Raw genomic sequence first — 5931 nt, forward strand, 5'->3', positions numbered from 1 at the left:
ACGAATGATGGTCAACATATTTAGCATTTGATGTGAAGAACGTCATCTTTGCTAAAAATCAATTGTTATGCTAATTATTACTTTTGTATCATATGAAGCGCCATCTGTTCGCAGTTGGCCCACTTATTTTGATTTCAATAAAACCCCCTGTCACTTCGAGTATGTGTGTCAATTTTTACTTCTCTACCTACTTTATTCCGTGAAGTATTGAATTTTCAGATGTTAACTGACTTCTGAGTTACGCTGTAGATTAGCGTAGGCTAAGAAAGCTTTCTCCTGTAAAACCGCTCGACTGACTTTTGGTGTAGTACTTGTAACGTTCCTCTTCCTAATCGACCAACTGGACTGCGTCATAACTGGCCGTGATCGCATATGCCTAATGAAACTTTACATTGATTAAGGCTGTCGTTATCGACGGAAAATAATACCGATTAGTAGAGGAAAGTATACAACAGACCCTTACGAAGAGAGAATCTCTTCTAAACCTAATCTAAATACTGATATTAATTTGGAATGGGTGGAATATAGTGCAATCGCTCACGAACCCCACAAGGCGGGAAAGGTTACCACGTAGTATTTGATACAAAAAATACTGATAATACAAAAAATTCTGATTAGCTAAGAAGGAGATAACCAAACGGTCGCTAGCCCACTATGCAATAATCTGCAGAATATTACGAAAGGTAATGGCCAAGAAATTTAAGCAAATAATCACTGGCGTGGCAACAGGAGGTTGCCACACTTTCCCACAACACAACGGTTCACGAGGAAATAAATGAATAAGTAAGCACTGAGTTTGCAGTTACTTATTCTGAAATACTAAATCTGGAAAGTAAAGTTAAATGAAGTCACTGGTTAAATAAATGACTGGCGCTAAGTAAAGCTTACCTATGTGTAAAAAAAGACTATCGGTAACCTCAATCTAACGTAATGGAAAATTCAGGAAAAGGCAAGCAATTTATTTTTGATTATTGAAAGACAGAACTGAGTTTACTTTAGGTAAATGAGCAACTGATTTTACTTTTGATATAACAACAATAAAATAAATACCAAGCCAGCGGAAGTCACTCGCTAAGCTAAATATAGAATAAATCAAATTGCTCACGCTTAATTTGTGCTGTATTTTAGTTATTAGTTTTACCTGTGAAATTTTACGTTACTTTAAGTGAATGAAGTTACTACTCGAAACTGCAAATTACTTAAGTCTCTGTTATGAAATACAAGAATGAACAGTTAGTGCCGCGCCATGTGGCCGCGCGGTTTGAGGCATCATGTCACGGATTGCGCGTCCCCTCCCGCCGGAGGTTCGAGTCCTCCCTCGGGCATGGGTGCGTATGTCGTTCTTAGCATAAGTTAGTTTAGTGTGTAAGTCTAGGGACAGATGACCTTAGCAGTTTGGTCCCTTAGGAATTCACACACATTTGAACAGTTAGTGAGGCAGAAAATTAAGACTGAAACTGGTCATTAGCAAACACGCAAAACTTGCAGTAAGTACTTAATTTTCATATTGTTACGGCACTCGATTATTGCATGAAAAGAAAAGGGATACTGATTGGTAATAATATCTGAGAACGACAACAAAGGTGCCCTACAAGTTTTAATTATTCAGATTAGTCATACTTTGTGGAAGAAATCTCACTGGATAGTGCAATACTATATTTGTCATTTTACAGTCTTACGATATTACAGAGTTGCGGGAGACGAAGAACGTAGTCAACGAGAACGCTGAGCTGCTGCTGCTGTTGCTGGTTGGGGACCCCGAGTCGTCGCCAAGGTCACGGATAATAGTGAGACAGGCAATACTTAGAACTGCAGCTTCTTCCACCTGTCCACTCCTACCGTGCTCTCGATGCTCTAGGGTTAATGAGTTTGGTGCGCATACAATGGCGCCATCATAGCTGTACACCGCGGCTACGGGAGCGCCCAACAAACACTTCGCACTCTTTCAGTCACTCAAGCTGCTCTGCCTTCCTCTCTGCTCGCAGCGCGAGAGAGACTCTCCACATGCAAAGAACAACAACGGCACAGCTGCTGCCATTTCGTAGTGCCTGTCGATACGTTAAAATAGTCCCTTGGCTATTTGCCAGCAATTTACGATATTTACATCATAATTACAATCAATTATATACAGTGACAAATAGAAACACCGTTATTACATACATTACATGTTAACTATAGTCTCTGTAGTAAAGCTTACATATTCAGGATCAGAAGTGCAGTACTAGTTATCTACAGATATTAAAGGCCGAAAAATTTTGAATTATGCAGAAAGTATTTTATCTACATTTTCTGTGTTACAAACTGAGGAAGGAGTATCACATGTTGCAGCTGATCGAGTTTAAACATATCTGAGCAATGTTTACTTCGTTTATCTTTCGTTTAACTCCCATCTCCTCACCGCGGGGCTGCTACGGTCGCAGGTTCGAATCCTGCCACGGGCATGGGTGTGTGTGATGTCCTTAGGTTAGTTAGGTTTAAGTAGTTCTAAGTTCTAGGGGACTTATGACCTAAGATGTTGAGTCCCATAGTGCTCAGAGCCATTTGAACCATTTGAACCCATCTCCTCCCCAACTCCCACCCACTTCGTTTATCTTTCGTTTAACTCCCATCTCCTCACCGCGGGGCTGCTACGGTCGCAGGTTCGAATCCTGCCACGGGCATGGGTGTGTGTGATGTCCTTAGGTTAGTTAGGTTTAAGTAGTTCTAAGTTCTAGGGGACTTATGACCTAAGATGTTGAGTCCCATAGTGCTCAGAGCCATTTGAACCATTTGAACCCATCTCCTCCCCAACTCCCACCCCCTCATCATCCTATTACTAGATACGTTGAACGCGGTTACAAATACAACGGCTATTCGGAAAGTAAGGTAAGATTGCCCGCAAAATGGAAACCGCATTGAAAATCGCAACTGCTTTAATTGGAGCAGTTAGCTACACTTTCCAATTACGTCTCTACATAGTCGCTACTCCGACTTAGATATCTACCGTAGCTATGTACCAAATTTCCAATACCCTTGTCATATAAGGCAGCCTCCTGTGCTTTCCGAAACCTTTCGTTGTCCGTGTCAAAATGTTGTCTCCATAGCCAGCGGTTCATTTGAGCAGAGATGAAAATCAGAGAGAGAGGCAAGTCCGAGCTGTATGGTGGGTGATTAAACCCTTCTCATCGAAAACGGTGCAGGTTTGTTCTCATTGATGAAATGCAGGGCAGTTACATTATGTGGACTTGCATGGAATAAGGCTAAATCTCCCGGCAGGCACCCATACTCGGCGGGAGACAGTTTTCTAGGCATCTGTAAGCCCTCATTGTGCGCTCAGAAATGAGAAGAGCGACATGGCGCAAGCTACGGACATACCGCAGAATATCGGTTGTCACTCCTAGTTTTTAAGCTGTTCTAATTTCCTTATTTTGAACCAATTTTCTTATAACTAATTTTGTTAGAAACAGCACTTCTTGAGGTTGTGTTTAACATCATCTTAAACCTCCACATAAGCAACTCGGTTCCGTATTGGGCACAGCCTTTTTAGCCATCGCCATTTGTTAAGTGGCGCTCCCCCACCACTTTGCGCACATTGCGCCCAAGTTTTAATGACCATTTTTTAAACGTTTCCGTTCCCGCTTGGGTTTGCCGTCTCAGTTATCGGCCGTTTTAGCGAACGATGTGAGGGCTGTCGACCGCGTTTTACTTTTTATCCGTAGTAGCAATATGGCGAAGGCCATTTAATTTTTAGTTATGGACCTCCGTTTCTCAATGGAGTATTTTATAGACCTTTCTCCATGACCCTGCTTTTAGCTGTCTTCTCTTACGTCGATTGGGACTGACGTGTAGTTGTTTTTTAACACCTTCGTGGTCTACAGTTTTGACTTGGGCTCCTATGACCCCAGTTATACGAGTATTTGCTCCCTGAAAAAAAAGGAAACATAAACTAAAAAGCTCTAACTATCTCCAAGCATTTTTAAACGAACTCTTACGTGCGGCCGGCCGAAGTGGCCGTGCGGTTAAAGGCGCTGCAGTCTGGAACCGCAAGACCGCTACGGTCGCAGGTTCGAATCCTGCCTCGGGCATGGATGTTTGTGATGTCCTTAGGTTAGTTAGGTTTAACTAGTTCTAAGTTCTAGGGGACTAATGACCTTAGCAGTTGAGTCCCATAGTGCTCAGAGCCATTTGAATCATTTGTTACGTGCGAAACTGCTGCCTGCAACATGTTAGGTGGAATATTCGCTAGCACATCAGATATTACTACTTCCGTTTTATCCAAGTTCCGTGGTTTTCTCTGGTAAACCTCCTCCTTAGCCACACATACGGAAAAAATCGCAAGGGCTGCGGGCAGAGCATTCATGTACACCACGTCTGCCTATCCAACAACAACCTGACAAACGATCAGCAGCCATTCGCGGACGTCTTTTGCAAAATGTGCAATTGTTCCGGCCTACGTGAAGTAAAGCTATGGCTTGTTCCATTGTGAAATTACTGGCCATACATAATCTTGTAGCGTTTCCAGGTATCTTTTGCCATTCATTGTGTTCCGCAGAAAGAAAGAAGCAACAAATCCGGATGACATGATACCACACTACGCTGTAACCTTCGGATGCCCCTGTGCTTTTTTAACACAATCGTGTGGGTTTTAGGCTGCCTAATAATGGCCTGTTTTCAAATCCTCCTGTGGAACAGCACTCCGTCTTCAGGCCACAAGTGGCCCATCGGGACCATCCGAACGCCGTCTTCCTCAGTTGAGGATGCAGATAGGAGGGGCGTGTGGTCAGCACACCGCTCTCCCGGTCATTGTGATGGTTTTCTTTGACCGGAGTCGCTACTATTCGGTCGAGTAGCTCCTCAATTGACATCACGAGGCTGAGTGCACTCCGCAAAATGGCAACAGCGCATGGCCGCTGGATGGTCACCCATCCAAGTGCCGGCCACGCCCGATAGCGCTTAACTTCGGTGATCTCACGGGAACCGGTGTATCCACTGTGGCAAGGCCGTTGCCTTCCCGTGGAACAGAACGTTCTCAAAAAGTTCTGGCTAATCGTTATTCCAGACCAAGAAAATTCCTCTGAACTCCATTCTTCTGTCAGTGGTAGAAAACAATTGCTGCAAATAATGTGGCTTCCATGGTGTAAAAGTGAGATCTTTGTTAAGAATCGTTGCAACTTTGTAACGTGAAAGATAACTTTCACGAGATAGTTTATGCAGTGATTTCTTTGGGCTCCTCGCGAACATTTCACTAACTCTGTCAACATCCTCTGGTATCCTCGAAGTTGTTGGTCTTCTTGATCTTCTTGCTCGGTGACATTCCCTATTGTCAGTAATTTAGACTGACAGTTTTAACTGTTTTTGCATCCAGTGTTGCGTAGATCCCTCGTTCAGCCCTCCCCAACCTTTGTAATCGCACCATGGATCCCCAGACCTCATTACGAGCTGCTGTTTACGCCCGTTTTTCCACAATCAACACAGACGGCATTTTCCAACAGAAACAAAAGAAAAAGTGATATTAAACCAATCTCGAGGAGCGCTTTTTCTAACAAAAATAGCTCTAAAAGACTGGTTCATAAAGAAGTTATGTCTAAAAATAGGACGTGATTTATCGGACATACTATAGAGACACTGTCAACACATTTGTCCAAAGCTTCATCGGCTATTCACTGTGGTTTCCACTTCGCGATCGATGATTCCTTACTTTCCGAGTAGCCGTCGTTATTGTTGGTAAGGCGGGTGCCAGGTTGAGATTCATTGGGAGAGTCCTTAGAAAATGTAATCCATCAACAAAGGAGGTAGCTTACAAAACACTCGTTCGACCTATACTTGAGTATTGCTCATCAGTGTGGGATCCGTACCAGGTCGGGTTGACAGAGGAGATAAATGGCTCAATGGCTCTGAGCACTATGGGACTCAACTGCTGAGGTCATTAGTCCCCTAGAACTTAGAACTAGT

At 43.3% G+C, this 5931-nt stretch overlaps 1 pseudogene; it reads right to left on the reverse strand.

Moving 5' to 3' along the window:
* Positions 1-4870: 4870 nt before the first annotated feature.
* LOC126205810 (5S ribosomal RNA) lies at positions 4871-4987 on the reverse strand (annotated as a pseudogene).
* Between the last annotated feature and the right edge of the window lie 944 nt (positions 4988-5931).

The sequence above is a fragment of the Schistocerca nitens genome, chromosome 1 (assembly GCF_023898315.1).
Source record: "Schistocerca nitens isolate TAMUIC-IGC-003100 chromosome 1, iqSchNite1.1, whole genome shotgun sequence".
NCBI lineage: Eukaryota > Metazoa > Arthropoda > Insecta > Orthoptera > Acrididae > Schistocerca > Schistocerca nitens.